Source organism: Dromiciops gliroides, chromosome 4, assembly GCF_019393635.1.
Source record: "Dromiciops gliroides isolate mDroGli1 chromosome 4, mDroGli1.pri, whole genome shotgun sequence".
In the NCBI taxonomy this organism is placed as follows: Eukaryota; Metazoa; Chordata; class Mammalia; order Microbiotheria; family Microbiotheriidae; genus Dromiciops; species Dromiciops gliroides.
Window position 1 is genome coordinate 143,628,023 of NC_057864.1, and position 22,091 is coordinate 143,650,113.

Sequence of the window (22,091 nt, forward strand, 5' to 3'; positions counted from 1 at the left end):
GAGAGATTTTTCAGGGGTGGCTACTTTTAGAGTTTGGGAGTTCCTGGGCTTCTAAGTCACAGGATGAATTTTTGATTAGGTAAACCCTTATCCAAGATGACTACTGACAAGAAGATGAGCCCAAGCTGTGCCTGGGCTGTCTAGGAGATACTGCAAAGATGAAATGACTGTTCAGCAATCGTACGAAATGTTTCATATTTTGATATTTTAAGTATCAACCTTCAAGGAGAGTATAATAGGAGTTATGGGTTACTGTTTCACATTTTAAGTTGTTTTCAATGTTCATGTCAGAGTCCTTTGTGTTTTCAGCATGTGTGTGTTTAGAAAATAAAAAGCTGTTCTCTGAGTTTCATTATATGTTGAGTAGCTTTATGGGAAGTTACTTTCAAGAAGACCTTAGAAATGAACCAAATCGAAGTTTTATGATTTTCTCCTGGGGTTTGGGGATTCGTGGCATAAAGAAACAGTGATGAGCAAGAGCCTGAACTCCCTCCCTTCTCTCCAATTTTAGAGGCCAGCCTCTCCCAGGACTAAACTGGTCTTCTTTGACTCAGAGCTAGGGCCCTTTAGTGGAGGAAACCTGTTGGTTGTCCTTTGTTCTTGAATTGGACAGTGATATAGGGAGGTGATGTCATGACTTGTAGTGAATGTAGTAGTCATGACTTGGATTTAAGTGAGGCAGGGCTGTGCAAACTCACCATCGTTACCCTCCCCTCCAGAGCCATCTGGGTCCAGTGGCAAGATACACTTCATAACAACTGGAGACGGCCCTGATGGGGCTATCTGCCCGAAGGAATATGTTTTGATTGCTTTAATCTCACAAGATGTTTTGTAGTTTAGTGCTTAGATTTTTTTTAAGACCCACGCTTTAACCCCAAATCACTTTAACTCTTCTAGATTGGCGAACAATGCGTCCCAGCCCAAGCCTCATTTCGACATTCTTTGGCCTCTTAATGGCCCAGAATGAGTTTAAATAGCAATTGCTTAGGTTTACGCCAGAAACCCTGAGGGCCTTCCCCTCCCACACCAGGGAAACCTATCCCCAGGACCAACACCAGTCAGCTGTCACATCAAGATGAGAAATGGTCAAGTGACACGTTATCTTTTATCCAGAAAGGGTTTAGGGGGAAAGGCCTGGAAACCGAGTCTCCATCTCCCGCTGCAAACATAAGCTCCCTCCCCCCCCGGGCTTACGCTTTAAATTTTCTGTTCACAGGCTTTGCTCTTCATCCATAGTATGACAGAAGTTGCAAACACTGCAGCCTTCGCCCTGATCGCGACAGGCTGCTTTGCAAAAACCCCTTCCTGCCGATCCAAAAACTGGGAGCTGTCCTCTGGGATTCGGACCGTTGCGTCCCTTTCTCAATCCTAACCTCTCCCTAGCGTGCCCCCGATCCAAACTCTTCGGCCCAGACCCCACATGGAAGGAAAGGGCACGGAGGGCAGGTGAGGCCGGCTCGCTTCTACTTTTCGAGGTCGCCTCTGCAGCTGAGGCGGGAACCCCAAGCCCGGAAATGCTCCTCGCCGTGGCCCCATCCCCGTGTTTCCCAACACCACCCCCACCCCCACCCCGCCAACCCCCCGCGGCGTTGCTGTCAATCAGCCCCCGTTATAATCCCTCCTCCCCAGGCGCCGAGGTACCGCGCGTCACGTCGTGGAGACGTCAGCTTGGATCTCCTCCGGGGGAGCCGGGGAAGAGGAGGCGGATGAGGGAGGAGGGAGAGGAGGAGGAGGGAGAAGGGGGCGGGGAGGTGGAGCCTCTTGCGCAGGCGCGGGAGAGTGGCTTTGGGCTAGGGAAGAGGGTAGCGGAGAGGGGGGGGCTGGTGTTCCCGGTTTCCTGGGTTACTGGAGGGGGGCGGAGGGGTTGGGAGTCCGGCGGCGGCTGCAGCGGCTGAAGCGGCAGCTACGACTTCGGCGGCGACGACGACGACGACGACGACGCGGGATTCTCCCCGCCTGGGGGAGGGGGAGCGCGCGGCGGCGGCGGCGGCGGCAGGCGCAGGTAAAAGCCGCTGTGCAGGCCCCCACCCCGGGCGTCCCTGGCCGTGGCAGCCCGGCGCCCGGCGCTGTCTGGGGCTGGGAAGGGCTCCCGGGGCTGTAGCCGCGCGCGGCGGGCCCGGGATGGGGCTCGGCCCCGTGTCCACGGGGACCCGCGGGAGCCCGGCGTGGGAAGGGCGTCTTCCTGCCAACGCGGAGCCGCCTTTGGACGTTGATGTCTCGGCGGTGTGGGGCGCACCAAACCTCTGGCTTTGGTCGGCTTTGGCTCGGTTTCTTTCGCGTTGCCGCCCGGGCACTCGCTTGCCATTCCTCTTTGCAAAGGAGGAGGTGGGATTTAGGGATGGGCATTGGTCACTTTATTTTCGTGCGGTTTGCATTAGTGGGGGGCGTCAAGCATCTTCCCCCTCCACTCCTAAGGCCTGGGGAGGAGTACGTGGTTGGAGTCGGAGGTCAAGAGGGAACGCTGAACCTGACCCTAAGGTTGGGGGGTTACTCACCCTGTAATTCCCTTTCACTTCTTCCTTTCCGAGTAGGATCTGGTCTACCTGTCATCTCCCTTCCCTCCTCCTCCCCCTGCCGTGTGACCAGCCTTGGCCGTGGCACCAGGTTGCATCCCTCCCTTCTTCCCTGGTATTGCCCAGGGGGATATCCACTCTCCTGGAGAGTATTGGGAGCCACGGTCGAGATGCTGCTACAGGACTGGCCCAAAATACAGGACTGTTGCCCAGGGAGATCTTGGGACTGGGTGGGCTGGAGGGTTAGGCTAGGTGGAGTTTCCAAACGAAAACTCTGAAAAGTGTTTCCAAAGAGGGGGAAACCTCTTCGAGAAGTGTTTCTCGATCTCGATTGTCACTGTTAAACCATCCCTAGTGCTCTTTGAGTAAGAAAACTTAGTAGCAGATGCATTTATTTATATATTTATTTTTGGGAACAGATTGTAAATTTGTAAGGAGTCAAAAGATTGACATAGGCATGCCTTGGCCATTTAACAAAGTGGTAACACAACTGAGTGGGTTTTCTTGCCATCGTGCGGTTTTAGTTTGAAAGGTCTTTAACTATCATTTTTTAAAGCTCAATTTTTTGCAGCTGAGGAAACTAAGGCCCAAAGAGGTTGGCGACTTGCCTTATCTACCTTATAGGGTAGGTGTAAGTAAAGTGCTTTCTAAATATGTTCATCATTATTAATATTCATGTTTAAGTTCACACAGCTAATTAATGTCAGAGCCAGAAAGGAACACAGATCTCCTGTCGTCCAGTCCAGTGTTTGTTCTGTCACACCCCTGATCCTCATTTTCATCTATGATTTTATTTGGTTTTTCCTTGAACTTAGCCCCTCAAAATTTTTTTTTTTGCTAATTCAGTAATGTATTAATTTAGTAACACCTTCTGAGATTATTTCTGTAATACATCTTGGAGAGCTTTAGTCAATTGGCATTAAATGAAGCACCTACTATGTGCCAGGCATTGTGCAAAGAACTGGTGATACAAAGAAAGCCAAAAAAATCTGAATAAAAATCATTACCTAAGAAGATAATCAATATCTCTCTCCCTCTCTCTCTGTCTCTGTCTCTCATATATATATATATATATATATATATATATATATTTGCTAGGGTAGATGAGAAGATAGTAACAGAGAGCACTTAGCTTTTCTAAATAAGTAAAGTCTAAACTCCTTCGATAACCAAGATATGTATGGAATCAATACAGGCATTTAGAACCAAGAATCATTCTCTAATAGTTAAGTGATCAAAGGATAATGAACAGTTCTCAAAAGAATTACAAACTTTTAACAAACTCCTGAAAGATTGTTCTAAATCATTAATATTGAGAGAGGGGGCAGCTAGATGGTACAGTAGGTAGAATACTGGCCCTGGAGTTGGGAGGACCTCAGTTCAGATCCACCTCAGACACTTACTAACTGTGTGACCCTGGGCCATTTCCGGTCATCCTGATAAATGTCTTGCCACTGGACCCAAATGACTCTGGAGGATAGAGTGGCTTTCATAGCCCTCCCTTAAATCCAATTCATTGCAAGTCATAGCATCACCTTGTTGTCATGGTTCTCAACATCAAAGGAAAAACAAAAACAAAAAAGACAATATTGGGAGAGATGTAAATCAAATCGACTCAATATTTTACCTTACACTTAGTAAACCAGTAAAGATAACAAAAGATAGGAATGATCATTGCTGAAGGGGCTACAAAAAGACGGGCACACTAATACATCATTGGTAGAACTATTATGGTCCACTTTGGGTTTATTCTAAGAAAATGACCATACTCATTGATTCAGAGATCCCATTGCTAGGGATATATGCCAAAGAGATCAGACAGAGACAGAAAGGTCCTGAATTCACCAGAAGATTAACAGTTGCACTTTTTGTGGTAGCAAAACATAGTAGGTACTCATCAATTAAGGGATAGCTAAATACATTTTGGTATAAGAATATACTTATATACATTTATAAAAAATACACATTTTTTACCTTCATGACATCTCATGTATTTCCCCTTCTCTCCTCTGACATTGCTTCTACCTTGTTGCAGTCCCTCTTCACATCTTGCCTGGATAGTTGCATTAGCCTTTTGATTGGTCTCCCTGCCTCAGTTTTTTCTTCCCACTCCATTCCATTTTAGAGCCCTTTATAGCCTGGCTCCTTCCCACCTTTCCAGTCTTTTTACATCTATCTTCTCTACATATTCTTTGTGAGCCAGGGACACTAGCTAGCCATCTTGTGTTCTTTAAACAAGATAATCCATCCCTGGACTCTGTGCATTTTCAGTGGCTATCTTCTATTCCTAGAAATCTCCCTCATGCTCTTTGCTTCCTGGGTTCCTAAAAGTCCCACCTTCTGCAAGAAGCCTTTTTTTATTCCCCCATAAATCATTTCGTTATGCCTTCCCTCTGAGATTATCTCCGTTTACCCTGTATTTTATTGTCTTTCTTGGTAGCCTCAGTGCTTAGCCAAGGGCATTGAATAATAGTAGGTACTTAATAAATGCTTTTTGACTAGTATGTGTGCACTCACACACACACACACACACACACAATTATGTATTGTTGTTAATGCTTGAGGGCAGCTAGGTGGCCCAGTGGACATATAGAGTGCTGGGCCGAGTGCCAGGAAGATTTGAGTTCATGTCCAACCTCAGTCACTTACTAGCTGTGTGACTCTGGGCAAGCCACTTAACTTTTGTCTGCTTCAGCTCCCTCAACTGTAAAGTAAACATAATAATAGCATCTACTTCCTAGGGTGGTTGTGGGGATCAAATGATATAATATTTATAGTATTTAACACAATACTCGGCACATAGTAGGTGCTATGTAAATGCTAGCTATTATTATTCATGGACATAATTAGTTGGTAGCAGTAAGAGAATAGGGGAATAGGGAAAGGGACTGGACCTATAATTTCATTGGTATAGGGAACTCCCAGATGAGGAAACTTCTGCTACTAATGCAAGTTGGTGCCATCTCTGCAGTTTATAATCTTAGACATTTACCTGGTAGTAAGTGCCTTTCCCAGTCACATAGCCAGTATGTGTACATGCCTATATGCATGCATACAACTATCTTTGATATGTACACACAAATAGACACGTACATATTTGCACAGCAGCCATAAAAGTCTGTCTATACAATACATGTGCATATGCACAAAACAGAAAATGCCATTTAGATTGTTAAACACATCCACATGTGTGTGTGTGTGTACACACATGGGCATATGCATATATACACATATGGAAGAGAGAGGCAGAGCTGGGACTTGAAACCAGTTCTTCCTTGATCTCTAAAGCCTGTTTATCTATTATGCTAAAATGCCTTCCAGGAATACCTTACACTTTCTGTAATGTGTTACAGGTTTAGAATAATTTTGTGGGAGATGGGAAATGTTTATTATCTAAATGGCATTATTTCTGTTTTACAGATGAGGAAACTGAGTCCCAGAAAGATTTTTGTGTGTGTTTTTTAAAACTTGTTTAAGGTCACACAGCTAGTTAGTGGCATATCTGGGACTACAACCCAAGCCTTCTGACTTCAGGACTCTTTCCACTTTATTTCTGCTTTCTTAAAGGGTGGGTACTCAGAATTTTCAGTTAATTTCTTTTAATTCATTGTCTCTTGATAGAAGAATAATAATTTCATTATTTTGAGTTTTTAAAGAACCTCCCTAGCATCCTAAATTGTAGAATTAATCCGATCAATATTTAGTTCTTTATAATAAAGGCTCATTACTACTTTTGTTTATTAAGATGTTAATTCCTTTAAGAATAAAAGTAAATTATATTAATTGTTTTAAGAACAAAATTATTCCACTCAATTCAATTAAGTGCTAAATTAAAATGTAGCAAAAATGATTTTTTCTTTTGTTATCAGCAGTTTTGCTTGTTTGACTAGGCAATCAATTCCTTCAGGGCATATATTCAGTGAAGTTTAAGATTCAGCCAGATTTTATTGGTGTAACTTATGGGGCTGCTTTGACAGCTCAGCCCTCTTCCTTTCTGCTTCTCTAAATTTGGTCTGACCCAGCATAGTTTAAAAAAATATATACACATACATACATATATACAAATAGGTATAGGTACAGGTACATGTGTACATATGTGTATATATGATGTATATACCTTAAATTATATAATAAAATCATCCTGTTCCTATTGAATTTTTTCCAAGGACACCTTTGTGCTATTTACAAATGAAAAAGATATTTGCATTTTTGCAATTATTTTCTAGCAAAACAATGGTTGTTTGCATAATTTTTTTCTTTTTTTGTGATGTACTACTGTGTCAATTACACAAGTCCCAGATTATAGGAAACTTTCCATTTTGTTGTTTCTAAAACCAATAACTTACTGTTACTTTTGACTTTTAATCTTTTTCTCTTTTCCTTAACTTCATTTTTTGTTGTATATTTTTTAAGTGCCCCATCACCAGTAAAGTATTTTTCTTATCTATATTCCTGTCCCTTCTTGTTTTGACTTCAATACATTCAGCCACTTATGCTGACAAAACTAGTGTGGGATTACTTAAGCATTTTCTTTTTATTCTAGGCAATTTCAATAGATATTTCATTTTTAAAATTAAAAGCATGTTGAACTGATTTGATATACCAACTTTCATATTGTTATGTTTTAATCATTTTTTTAATGGTTTCCATTATTTCTAGATTTTAAGTCAAATCAGCAGACAAAAGAAATCATGACTTGGAGAGAAATGTGCTTTCTACAACATATAGTTATATATAATATGGATTGTCTTTCATCCCATTTATATTTAGTGCTAGGGAGTGGTTGTAAGGCGTGGCAGAGATAAAAAAATCAGTTTGAGGCAAATTATGATATGTTACTTCTTTACTGCTGTTCTTTCTCTCCTTTCTCCCTTTCTTCTTCCATTCTTCATCATCTAAATTAGTGTGTACTTTTCTTTGTAGCTTTTCTGACAGCATCCAACTCAGTCATTGGCTGTCAATTTGATATCAGTGTTATGTATGCTTCTTGCTATGAAAGATTTTGTAATGGTCTAATTGTGGAAAAGTGTTTACTATGTAAACTAGATTTTATTTCTTTGCAGCATAAGCTGGCATTTTACTGAGATCTTTAGAATTGTGGAACTTCACATGGAGACAAACTAATATGTGTGCACTAGTATTCTTTTGTAAAGGCAAAAAGTAATTTTTGTGTACACTACAAAATAGCATATGTTAGAGGCTTTAGCTTTATGTAACATGAAATAATCCTTTGTATTGTAACCTTGTTAATAGTCTGATCCTGCCATAAGTTAATTTAATAATTATCTACTACATATTTATTAAGTTACCTAAAGCTATGTTCAATTTTTCATTGATGTAGTTTGCTTTTACATCACCTACATTTCCCAGAATGCCTTCAGGTTTGTCACAGTATTGTGCTTAGCATATGCTAAGCCTGAACTGCCCCAGCTTCTGAGCTGGTCTTTTTATGCCTTAGTTGACCAGGAAGCTCTGGCCATGATTCAACCTGAGCCTTGGTCCTCTGGCCCATTTAAATACCAAGGACAGTTTCATCATCTTCTTAGAGGAAAAACAAGTCTCTCCTAAGTAGCAGGGACCATGGCAAGTGTTCCCACCACATCTCACCCTTCTGTGGCAAGGTCATAATGGTCTTTTAAGGGACCTTCTACCATATGAATTATGAATTGCCTTGGGCTGTTACTGGACAAAGATCGACAAGGGAATTTGAGAAGCCGACGAGTATAATCATCACTGGGAGGAGGAGGTTGGTGCAGGTACAAGAAAACAAAAACAATAAAGGAAAAGATGGTAATACTCCTTCCCCCCACCCCCCACCCAAGGGCCAAATGTGGAGCAGAACAAATATTGGAAATCTTAGGCTTAGTGGACCTCTCCTTCCTTTGAAAGAATGGAGTCCTGGCTTAGTGATCTGATCCAGGTCATGGGTTGGAGATGATAACAGGGCACAGTTCACAGTGGGTCTCCTATTACATTGAGCAGGATTAGCACTAAGAACATCAGGGCTACACATATAGCTGGCATGTGGTACTTTGGGCAGGTAGAGCACTGGGCCTGGAGTTAGGGAGACCTGAGTGTCATACTCAAAGATTTTGTTTCTTTTTAGGATATTGCTGTTTATTAACATAATTATTAAGAATTATTAACAATTTCTTCAGTATACTAAGCCAGAATATATCAAATAGATCCATGGATCCATGCAATCACATATTGACTTCTTATGGTTTAATTGTTTTCAGTCATGTCTGACTTTTTGTGACCCCATTTGGATTTTTCTTAGCAAAGTGGTTTGCCATTTCCTTCTTTAGCTCATTTTACAGATGAGGAAACCGAGGCAAACAGGGTTAAGTGACTTTCCCAGGGTCAGTCACACAGCTAGTAAGTGTCCTTGGGTGAACCAATTAACTTGAGTCTTCCTTAGTTTCCTTAACTATAAAAATGGGGGTGATAATAATCACATCTACTTTGTAGGATTGTTGTGAAGATCAAATGATATTGTAAAAGGCTTAGCACGGTGCATGGCACATAATAGGTACTTAATAAATGTTTGTTCCATTCCCCTTCCTCGTATTATGTACAAAACAATATTTTAAGTTCTGAGATCTGTGCAGGAATAAGTACAATGTCATCCCTGTCCTTAAGGAGCTAACGTTCTAGCATGAGAGAGAAGATGTATATACAAATAATTGCTATATAAAATAGAATATAGAGAATGCTTTAATAGAGATATGGGTAAAATATTATTGAAAAGACATTTCTGGATGGGGAGAGAATCATGGACAGCTTCAAAGAGAAGACTGAATTTGAGCTATCAAGAATTCATAGAATTTCAGTACTTGGAGGGGGGTGTGTGTGTGTACGTACAATAGTCTAAATCAAGTGATACCTAGGCAGAGGTGGGGAGTGACATGGCAATACCTTTGCTTAGAAAGTTTGGTAACTGAGTGGAGGATGAGTTGGAATGGAAAGAGACATGAGGCAGGGAGGATGAGATAAATTAACACAGAGCTTAGCACATAGCGAATGCTTAATGCTGTTTCATTCATCATTTGATAGGCAGTGGGGAGCCATTGGAGATCTTTGATCAGGAGAGAATGTGATTAAAGTTACACAATAAAAAAAGAAAATTAAATGGGTGGGTATATCATTAGGCACAGGATGACTTATTTCCAGCAATTAAGGCCTCGGAGGCCAGATAATCCAACTCTCTTACTTTACATTTAAGTAAACTGAGGCACAGGGTGGTGAAATGACTTAGCAAGTTCACATAAATCCAGGTAACCTCAGAAGTGGAATTTGAGGCTAGTCATTTGACCTCAGAGCAGGGACTCTTTTCACCATGGGATCTTGGAACAAGTTACTTCATCTGTAAAATGAGGTGGTAGCACTAATGTCATCATAGGACCTTTCTAGCTCAAAATTTTTGATTCTGTGATCTTTAGAAGGACCACTAGTAACAGAAGGAATGAAAATGAAGTCCCTATCAGTAGGCACTGAACTTTGAATCAGAAGGCCCTGGGTTTGAATCCTGCCTTCAACACTTACTAGCTGTGTGACCATAAACAGTCATTTAACCTTTCAGCCTTAGTTTCTTTATCTGTAAAATGAAGAATAGCTACAGAAATTTGTCGGGAACAAAAGAAGTTAATTTATGTAAAGTGCTCAGCAAACTTTGAAGTACTATATAAAATTATTATTATTGAAAGGCAACATGGTAGAATTAATAAAAGACTAGCCTTAGAGAGTCAGGAAGACCCGGGTTCTGCCTTATCTGACACTACATATTCTAGCCATGTATCATGTGTAAGTCAGTGCCTTGGATAATTCTGTGAACTTCTCCCCCCCCCCTCCCCCTCCCAATAATTCTAGCCCACTTCCTGACTTTGGAATTAATGACTTGGGCTTTGCACACTTCTGGATGGAAGGTCAGGGCCAGTCCTGTTGCTGCTTCCTTGGGGTATTGAGTGTTGTATTATTCCAGGATCTCAGGGATAGGCTGAGGACTTGGAACCTTTCAGTGTTCCCAAAGGGATCTGATCCAGGGGAAAGTTTAATTCTTGCCCTCCCTGGTTGGAGCTCTACAAGTTACTCACCTGTGGTTGGGTCTGTATAAGGATAGAGTTTTGTTAGACTCCACCTCTATTAGCCAGCTGGAAAGTTCTGTTAGTTCAAGAATTGTAGGGGCAGCTAGGTGGTGCAGTGGATAGAGCACTGGCCCTGGATTTAGGAGGACCTGAGTTCAAATCCAGCCTCAGGCACTTAATACTTACTAGCTGTGTGACCTTGGGAAAGTCACTTAACCCCAATTGCCTCACCAAAAAAAAAAGAAAAGAAGAAAAATATTTATAATGTTTACAGTCATCCATGAGAAAATACTTCCAACTCATAAGAACTTTTTCAGTAAGGAATACACAGAGGACACATGTCTGAATTGAATTATGAAAGGATGGTATTTGTAAAGCATTAATTTTTTGTGTATCCTTGTCCTTTGTGGAGCAAACAGGGTGGGTTGTTTGGTGTCTGGGGCCGGATTTGGGCTCTGGGCCTCCTGGGCCCAGGGCTGGTGCTTTGTCCACTGTGCCAACTAGCTAACCCATGATGACATCTTTAAAATAGTGTTGAGGGGTGGGAGGGGGGAGGGGAGAGGTAGCTCACATGAAGGAAACAAGAAAAAAGCCTATGGAGGGGAGGGGAAGAAGGGGATTGAGTGAACCTCACTATCATCAGAATTGGCTCAAAGAGGGAATAACATACATACTCAAGCGGATATAGTAATATATTTTTGCCCTGGGGAAAAGTGGGAGGAGAAGGAGATTGGGTGGGGGGGAGAAGAGGGGAAGGAGGGAAGGGAAGTTTGGGGGAGGGAGCTGTAAAAAGCAAAACACTTTCGAGGAAGGTGAAGATGTTCGGCATAACATCACATGTATGACATATATTGAATTGCTTGATTTCATAGGGAGAGTCGAGGAGGGAGAGAGAAAGAAAAATTTAGAAAACAGAATTAGCTCAAAAGCCTTAACCTCATCAGAGTGGGCTCAAGGAGGGAATAACACACACACCCAATTGGGAAGAGTAATCTATTTAACCTTACAGGAAAGTAGGAAGGGAAGAGGATAAGGAGGGAAGGGTGAATGTAGGGAGGGTAGAGCGGGGGAGGGGGCAGTCAGTAGCAAAATACTTTTGAGGAGGATTAGGGCAAAAAAAGACAGACAATAGAGTAAATATCATTGGAAGGGAATGGGATGGAGGGAAAAAATAAAATGGCATTTCTCTATCAATTACTTATGATTTTGTTCATAATAAATAGAAATTCTGATGAAAAAAAAAAGAATTGTAGGCTTTCCCTTGGTCTGGGTTACCTGCCTTGGTTTCTCTTCAGTTGGACTAGATGCTGGAACTGAGACCATGCTCTTGAGTTTCATGTCTGAGCCACACCATTTTGCTTCTGGTTTCTGAAGTCAGGTCCCTTTCTCACTTGCTTTCAATGTGTGATGTAAGGGCTAAAATTCTAGCTAGTTTGTCTAAAATCTAATGAGTGATTGCCAATAAATTATAAGCTTTATCAAGACTTAGACTTTTAAGCATTTATTAAGGAGAATAAGAATTGGTGAAGAGAAAGAGAAAGGCCTAGATTCATCTATTAAAGGGAGAGAGCATTCCTAGCTCCGCTCTCGGCCAGAGTCCACAGAAAGCGAGTCAGAGTGCCAGGCTCCCCCTTCCTCCTCCCACAAGCAAACGTCACTTCCTGACACCAAAGAAAAGACACATGGTCCTGCCCTCAGAGACCTTCATCTCATGGCGGAGCTTTTCTACAGTAAGTCTCCAGCAGGTGGCGTCATTCCATTCGTTACAGTGACATAGAATTAGATGGTGGGTAATAAAGCTGCCAGCTGACACCTTTCTCTGTTGCATTGCCCTGCTATGGGTCTGGGGGTGCCCCTGTATGGGTCTGGGATCTCCTTTTATGTTGCTGTCAGCCTCTTCCTGGGTGCTGGAGTGTTCTATCCTTTGAGTACTTGCCCCAACCCTGTCACCAGTGTCTGCCCCAAACCCATGCCCGGTGCCAGCAGACCTGTCTCTGTGCTGACCTGGCTGGACAAAGGACTCACTGTAACTTTTTCTGGATTTCTTCATCAGGATTTGGTCTGATGCATTTTAATAGATCTATTTGCAGAAGTTGTGGACAGGAGATCAACTGCATTGCTACCATCTTCCATCTTGTTTCCACTAACTTGGATAATTTTTTTTTCTTGGATAATTTTGTAATACTATGTTAGAGGTGGATTTATTTATCCACATGTTAGAGGAAACTTCCATGCCTCAAGTTCTCTTCATTGATGAAATCAAGGGTTTGCAGCAACTATTATGATTAATAAGTGAGGAGACAGATCATTGAAATAGAATTGCAGAAATAGGATACAGCAATTGATGAATGGTTAAGGTTCATTTAAAGCCAGGAGATGAAGATGACTCCATGTTTTTAGTTTGAGTGATTGGGAAAATGGTGATACCATAAACAGAAATGGAAAAATCAGTAGAAAGAGCAAGCTGGGTTTGCTAATTGCATTGTTTATTGGTAGGGAGAAGGGGAGAGCAGGGATAGGGATGTGAAAAATGTTTGAGGTGCTGGTAGAACAGTGTGAGAATCTATTAGGCAGTTGAATGTGACTTGTAAACCTGGAGACTAGGAGGGAGACAGACTATACTCTTTTATAAATAATCCACATAGAGATGATCACTGAAGTTGTGAACTAACTCTCCAATTTAAAAATTAGTTTTTTGGATCCCTTGCCTTTTTTCATCAACCATTTTAGAAACTATCCTACTTTTCTTTCTTTCGATGAGCTTTCCTTAATAACAGAAAAATCCAGTTAAGTAAAACCAAATAAAGCAACCATTTTTGACAGCATATGTAACATTTTACACCCATTATTCTCTTCCTTTGCAAGAAAAAGAGGGAGGTATATTTCATAACTTTTCTGGGACCATGATTGGTACACTGCATTTGGCCTTGATTTAGGGTTCTTTTTATTTATATTAATATAGCTATTGTAGATATTGTTTTCCTGGTTCAGCTTGCTTTACATCAATTCCTATGTCTTCCCATATTTTCACTGAATTTGACATATTCCTTGTTTCTTATGGTACAACAATGTTCTATCATATAAATACAGGTTTGTTCAGCCAATACCCAATCAAAGCGTACCTATTTTGTTTCCAATTCTTTGCTACCACAAAAAGTATTGCTAAGAATATTTTGGTTTATTTATGGGATTTATCTTTGTCTTTATCCACCTCAAGACTGTATGTCTAGCCATGATATCTGTGTCTAAGTGCATGACCAGTTTAGTGACTTTGCTCACATAGTTCCAAATTGTTTTCCAGAATGGTTTTATTATCCCTGCTGATGGTGTGCCTGTTTTCTTGTAGCTTGCTAACATTGGATGTTGCCATCTTTTTTCTTTTTTTTTTCTTTCCAACTTGGGTTTATTTCTTTTCTTTTCTTCTTCTTTTTTTTTTTTTTTTGTGAGGCAATTGGGGTCAAGTGACTTGCCCCGGGTCACACAGCTAGTAAGTGTTAAGTGTCTGAGGCCAGATTTGAACTCAGGTACTCCTGACTCCAGGGCCAGTGGTTTATCCACTGCCCCACCTAGGTACCCCCATCTTTTTCTTTATCAATTTTTTGGGTATGAAGTGAAATCTCAGATTCTTTTAATTTGAATTTAGGACTTGAAGTCAGGAAGACCTGAGTTTAAATCATCCCTCAGACAGGTAAATGCTTTATCACCTTGGGAAAGCCATTTAACCTGTTAGCATCAGTTTCCTCATCTATAAAATGGGAATAAACATCATTTGACTCACATAAAGAGTTTTTTTAAATCTTAAAGTACTATGTAAATGTTAACAATTATTATTTCTCTTAGTGATTTGGCAAAATATTTGTGATGTAGTGGTTGATAGTTTGCACTTCTTTGTTGAAAAAGTATTATTCATACCCTTTGCCCATTTCTGACACATTTTGGATATGTCACCCTGGGCAAATCTCTCAGTGATTTAGGCCAGAGGTATCAAACTTTATAAACTCCTGAGTGCTGAAGAACCTGATGAAAATGTCATTGGGAAGTGTTTACAAAATAAGTAAAAGTAAACCATAACATAGGTAGTGTTGATTTGCATTTTTTTAAGTCACTATGTGGCCTGCAGGGATACTCTCTATTTGAGTTTGCCTGCAGGGACCTGCCTCCCCCCCAACTTTCTAAGATAACAAATTGCAGAGAAAGTGACAATCTGCAAAGCTGTAGGAAGACTCCTCACTAGGAGTTCCTTAAGCCAGTGAATTCACAGGTCTAATCCCTATTCCTATTTATAAAGTACTACCTGTGGCTTGGTATGGTTGAAATCTGTAAATTAATTTATAGAGTATCATTTTAAAATTATATAACCATGAGAATTAAAAACTCTCTCAGTAAATATTTATTAGGAGTCTGTTATGTGCCAGACATTGTGCTTAGTGCTGGACATATAAAAAGAGGCAAAAGGTAGTCACTACCCTCAAGGAACTCAGAATCTAATTGGGGAGACCACAAACAAACATACAGTCAATCCTCAACTTTCAGGTGGTAACATTCCTAGAAAACACAAAATAAAATGTGAGTGTTGATATGTTGAACCTATGGGAAATTGGGGTTTAGGGTCCTGCAACCACCAAAAGCTGTAATCTTTTGCTAGAAATTGCCCAAAATACACTTTCTACATACAATTATTTTAAACAAAACATTAATTCTGATAATATGCACTTTTCCTATCAGTGTAATCATGAAATAACCCATAAGATGCAGTACACAAAATAAAATTTGTAACATACAAAACATTTTTTCTTGCTAGTAATTCCCTAGAATTCTGTGACCTTTTGTGCTAACACCTCAGTAAGAAGAAACAAGACATTGATTTCAGACAATATTCACCTTTCATAACACATGAAATATAAAGTACCATAAATAACTGTACAGCAAATAAATTCTTAAAATTAAGACATTTTTTCACTTGAATCTTACCTTCCATTGTGCCAGGTGGCAGGGTGACAGCATTGTACTGTATACTCTACTGCTATAAACCTCTCTACCTTGTTTGCCCTCTGAAACCCAGGGGGAGGTTGCTGGGAATTAAGAAAGAGGCAGACACTGGTGAGGTCCAATGTCACTTCTGACAATATCTCCTTCAAGGGTAGTGGATGTCATTGGAGATTGTGAAGGATATACCAGTTTGAAATAAGCAACGTTAGTTATGCACCATGTGCAATCCTTAAGGGTCTCAGAGTATGGGAGTATAATAGAAGTGAGCTGTCATTTAACCTTGAGACTGCCTAGTAGGCTACAAACTCCCCGTGCATCTCACCTCTCATTTTTTTTTCAACTGCACATGGCTGTGAATGTACACTGTCCAAAAGTGAAAATGAGGTTACTAATGAAATCATGCAGATGCTTCAGGTCAGTAAATTAAATGTGCAAATGTTGAAGATCAGCCGTTTTCACAAACAAGCTATGTACAGGGTAGATAGGATATAAATTAGAGGGGGGTCCGGGAAAAGCTTCCAGTAAAAGATGGGTATTTTATTTGGGATTTAAAGGAAGCTAGTAATAGGAGATGAGAAGGGAGAGCATTGCAGACAAAGAGGGGACACCTAGAGAAAATGCCTAGAGCCAAGAGTTATGGAGTGTCTTGTTCACAGGACAGCCAGGAGGCCATTGTCACTGGATTGAAGAGTATGGTGAGAAGTAAGATCTAAGAAGACTAGAAAGGGAGGAGGGGGATAGGTTATGAAGGACTTTGAATACCCAACAGGATTTTGTATTTGATCCTGAAGGTGATTGGGAGCCACTGGAGTTTATTGAGGGAGAGGGGCAACATGATTAGAGCTTTGCTTTTGGAAAATGATTTGATGGGGGCAGCTAGGTGGCATAGTGGATAGAGCACCGGCCCTGGAGTCAGAAGTACCTGAGTTCAAATCGGGCCTCAGACACTTAACACTTAACTAGCTGTGTGACCCTGGGCAAGTCACTTAACCCCAATTGCCTCACTAAAAAAGAAAAAAAAAGAAAATGATTTGGTGACGGAATGCAGGATGGATAGGAATGAGACTAGAGGGAGGCAGACCCACCAGCAGCCTGTTGTAATAGTTAGGCTTGGGAGGTGATGAAGGCCTACACCAGGAGAGAGGGGCTTTGTTAGAGAGATGGTTGCAAAGGTGGAGTTGACAGGTGTTGGCAATACATGGACAATGGGAGGTGAGAGATCATGAGGAGTCAAGAATGACAAGGAGGTTGTGAACCTGAGGGATAGGAATATGGTGTTACCCACACATTAATCATCTCAGTTCCTTTGGTGGTTTTCCAGTGTTTTCTAAATAAACCAGCATGTAATCTGAAAGTAGGAACAATTTTGTTTCTGCTTTGCTGGAGCTTACTTCTTTAATCTCTTTCTCTTGTCTCATGGCTGGTATTTCTAGGATTATGTCAAATAGCAGTGAGGAAAGGAGGCATTCTTGCTTTATCTTTGTATGTACTAGAAAAGCTTCTGGCATTTATTGTAAATAATACCACATTCAGGTTTTAGATTTTTTTTAAATAATATTTAAAATGACCTTTACTTATGCTTTCAAGGGGTTTTTATTAAAGCACAAATTAATGCATCCATTTCAACTTGGATGTCTCAGAGACAACTCTAATTCAACATGTCCAAAATAGAACATTCACTCCAACCTCATTGCTCTTCCAAACCTCCCAGTTTCTGTTGAAGGCAATACCTTCAGTTATCCTCAACTTCTCACTCTCTCTCACCTGTCATATCTAATCAGTGGACAAATCTTCTACCATTTCTACTTCTATAGTTTTCTTTTATGTTGTCTAATTTTTAATGGGGTTTGAGAGAAGACTAGACGACTGTCTTTAACCCTTTGTATGTGTAACAGAAACTTTTTGGTTAAGTTGTTACTTGTAACTTACTGAACTAAATTAACTATGAATTTAAAAGCACTTTTTTTGAGAATCAAGAAACCTGGGTTCTTGTCAGAAGTATTCCACTATTCTGGGACTTGAGATAAATCACTTACCTTCTAGGAGCCATAGTTGCCTCAGTAAAATAAAAAGATTGGCCAGGATGATGTCTTAGCTCTAACATTCTGATTCCAAGTTATTCAGTTTCTCTTCTTTATATTTGTTATTTATAAAAATATAGTTAGTGGGTTGGCTGCTTCTGGTAGTGGTGGGTTTGGCCTCATTGGAGGTCTTCCAATTCTTGCCCAGCTCAGTCTATCTCCCCATTTACCTCCAGAATCAGATATAAGATGTTCACTTTTCCTTATGAAGTCCTTCATAATTTGGTCTGTTCCTGCCTTTCCAGTCTTTTTACCCCCTTCTTTGTGGTCAGTGATATAGTGACACTGTCCTCCTTACAGTTCCTTACACAAGCGAGCTCCTTGAACAAGACTTTGCATTTTCTGACCATGCATTTTTATTGACTTCCCCATAGCTGGAATACTTTCCCTCCTCCTCTGGCTGCTGACATCCCTGGCTTCTTTCAAGTCATCTCAAATCCCACAGTCTGCGAGAAGTCTTTCCTTGACTGCCTTTAATGTTAGTGCCTTCCCTCTAAGATTATTTTCACTGGTCCTGTATATGTTCTGTTTTATGTATTTGCATGCAGTTTTCTCTTCCCAATCCCCATTACATTGTGATTTTCTTGAAAGCAGGTACTATCTTTTGTCTTTCTTTGTATCTCCAGTGCCCAGCACACACTAAGCATCTAATCAAGCTTTTGGACTTGACTTACTGAACTGAGATCCCTCCCAACTCTGGAGTTCTATGATTATATGAAGGGCTTTTTTTTTTTTTGGAAAAGATAATGAGATCTGCTGTGAGCATTTTGAATTTGAGAATGGCAGGAGACATTATGTTGTAAATGTCATATAAACAGTTGGTGATGCAGGACTGCATCATTTAATCAACAAACATTTAATGACAGCTGTGTCATAGACTCCATGTTAGGTGTTGGAGATGAATATACAAAGAATGAGACAATCTTAATTCTCATGGGAGCTTTCATTCAGGATTGGAGAACCATCTGTGGAATGGTAATAAACAAACCAGAGCCCTGAGAACACATCCCCCACAGCGTACAGCCAGTGCAGACTTCATTTTCTGGTGGCCCACGTGAGGCAAGGCAAAGTGAAGATATACAGAGAAAATTGGGAAATTATTTACTATAAATACATTGCTTTACCCCAAGGTATAGTCAGATGTAGAAAATGCATAATTTTTCTTACCTATTGTTTTGTGGACAAAGCCTGTAACTACACATTTCATTACCACTAGGTGGCAGTCTTGTTTCAGGAAGTTAACATGTTAATTTGCTATGCATTCCACTGTTTAGATTTGTTTCTGGGGTTTGGGGGTTTTTTTTGGAACAAGTAGCTTAAGGCCAAGCCTTAGTAAGTGAAATATACTGTATGTTTTTTTAGATTGTATCAAATGAGTGTATTAGTCGAATCAAGAAATATTCATTAAATACAATGTGCTAGGTACCCTGTTAAGCATTGGGATTACAAAGAAGCTCCCCCCTACCCCCAAAGGGGGAAAAGACTCAAACCCAGAATGGAACTAAACATAATAAAAACATCTCGTCTCAACTCTCCAGGAGCTTCTAGTCTAATGGAGGAGACAACATTCACACAACTGTGCACAAACAAGTTACGTATAGGTTAAATAGGAGATAATCTACAAGGGAAGGCACTGAAGCTAAGGAGAACTGGGAAGGCTTCTTGTAGAAGAGAGGACTTGATTTGGGAATTGAAGGGAACCATGGAAGCCAGGAGCTAGAAAGAGTTCCAGGCATGGAGAACAGCCATTGAAAATGGTAGAGTGTCGAGTCCCAGGAAGGCCTCACCATAGAAGGAGACACCCAGAGCCTCTGAATCAGCTGAAGTGCCAGTGTCATCTGGAACTAAGCTCACAGTCTGGTGAGGGGGCTGAGCCCTGGGCAGGGGGGAGACTACAGGGGTCTATGATGGTGCTGAGGCAGAACTTGGGCTTTTCACCCCTGCTGAGAACCAGGAGGTAGGCTCAAGTAGCAGTGGCCCAGGTAGGGGAGGGGCACAGGCTCGTAGGGGCTAACAACCACAACACACAAAGCTGGTTGATTAGCAAGTTGGTCTGGGGTCATCTAAGGACCAGGGAACAGGCCGGGAGAGTGAAGAACCTGATCCTCCTTAAATCATACCACCTGGGACTTCTTAAGCTTGGGATACTGCAGCCTGGAAACAGTGCCCTACTTTAAGGAGCTTAGAGTCAAGTAAAAGAAAGGCAAGATGAGCAGACAGAGAAAGGTGAGGACCATAGAAAGTTTCTTCAGTAACAATGAAGGCCGAGGTGCACCCTCAGAGGAAGATGTCAACATCAGGGCCCCTATATCAAAAATTTCCAAGAAAATGGTGGAGTGTCAAGGGCAAGGCACACAAGGAAACTAGTGCCACTCTATCCCAGAGTATAAATTGTAGGAAGACTGGAAAGGCCACAAGGGGGCCAGATTATGAAAGGCTTTAAAGCTCAACCTGAGGATTTTATATTGGAATCTGAAGGTAATGGGGATCCACTGGGAGATGACACGGTTAGACTGCCATGTTTGATCCGTTTGACAGCTTAGTGGAGGATGGACTAGAGTGAGGAGAGACTAACCAAAAGGCTATTGTAATAGTCCAGGTATGAGATGATGAGCACTTGAACAAGAGTGGGCAGTGTTACAAAGGTAGAAATGACAGAATAACAAGTTCAGTTTTGTGACCTTCTTTTGACTGGTCAGTACATTGAAAAAGTCTGAAAATATGTGCAATACATCACAACCATGGACCTCCCAGGCCTGTAAAGGAATGGGATGGTGGGTAAAGAATAGAAGGCCAGAACTGGAGTCAAGAACCTGAGTTCAAATTCAGCCCCAGACACTTACCAGCTGTGTGACCCAGGGGCAAGTTGCTTAACCCATTTGCTTGAGTTTCCTCCTGTGTAAAGTGGAAATGATAATAGTACCTACCTCTCAGGGCTGTTATGAGGATCAAATGACAGAATATTTGTTAAGCAAGTAGCATAGTACATAGCACATGGTAGGTGCTATATAAATGTTAGTTATTATCTTCTGTGGAACTTGTCCTTTGTCATTTGTAACATTTTACTTTTGATTGGTTTGTGCTTGCTCTTTCTATTTGTGTTGTTGTAGTCATATTGTTTTTGTTGTCTATCCTACAACAAATCATATAAATCTTTCCATGATTCTCTGTATTCATTATATTGGTTTTCTTAGAGTATGTTGTTCAGTCACTTTTTCAGCCACGTCAGATACTTTGTGACCCCATTTAGGATTTTCTTGGTAAAGATACTAGAGTGGTTTGCACTTTTCTTTTCTAGCTCATTTTACAGAAGAGGACACTGAGGCAGGCCTGTTGCATTCAGGCACTACAATTGATTTAGAATACACCAGTGGTCATCTCTTTCATTTCCAATTCTTTGTTATAATAAAAATGCTGCAAATAAATGTTTTGGTGTCATGAGAACCTTCTAAGCAGGATCCTCCTTGAGGTACAAGCGTAGTAGTAGAAGTAGTCTTTGGGTAATGTTACAAATTGCTTTTCACAATGATTGTATTGATTCCACTGTACCAGCTGTGTATCAGTGTGCTCATCTTTCCCACAACTTCTCTAATGCTGAATGTTCCTATCTTTTGTCAACTTTGCTAGTTTTCAGGGTATGAGATTTTTAAAAAATTTTCATTTCTATTGTTGTTGGTGATTTGAAACATTCTTTCATATGGTTGTTAATAGTTTGTAATTCTGGGGCAGCTAGGTGGTGCAGTGGATAGAGCACCGGCCCTGGAGTCAGGAGTACCTGAGTTCAAATCCAGCCTCAGACACTTAACACTTACTACCTGTGTGACCCTGGGCAAGTCACTTAACCCCAATTGCCTCACTTAAAAAAAAAAAGTTTGTAATTCTTTTACAAACTTTTTGTTAATATCCTTTGACAACACTTATGTGTTGGAAATGGGTTTTGGTTTTATGTATCTATATGAATATATACATATACATACACATACATTTTTTATTTTTAGATCTTAGCTATCCAACCTTTATCAGAAAGATATATTTGATGCAAAGATTTTTTTTCCCCATATGACTGTCTTTCTTATTCTAGGTGCATCAGTTTTGTTTGTGCTGAAGCTTTCCAGTTTCGTTTAATCAAAGTTATTTATTTTATTTTTTGTAATTGTCTTATGACTTATTTGGTTAAGAATACATCTATTCATATCTGTGAGGTATATGATAGGCTTCTTTTCTAAAATTTTTATTGTTATGATCTTCTATTGTTATAAGGTCATGTATCTATTTAAAATATATTGGTTATTGTAACATAAAGTGTTGGCCTAAGACTAATTTCTTTCAGAATGCATTCCAGGGGGCAGCTAGATGGCGCAGTGGATAGAGCACTGGCCCTGGAGTCAGGAAAACCTGAGTTCAAATCCGGCCTCAGACACTTA

At 40.7% G+C, this 22,091-nt stretch overlaps 1 protein-coding gene across 1 annotated transcript in view; it reads left to right on the forward strand.

Annotated features, from left to right (window-relative positions):
* Positions 1–1,977: 1,977 nt before the first annotated feature.
* LYST (lysosomal trafficking regulator) overlaps positions 1,978–22,091 on the forward strand; it is a 205,181-nt gene continuing 185,067 nt past the window's right edge. The window contains exon 1 of the mRNA XM_044002844.1: positions 1,978–2,002. The gene's annotated coding sequence lies outside the window, so the exon portion shown is untranslated. The remainder of the gene's footprint in view (positions 2,003–22,091) is intronic.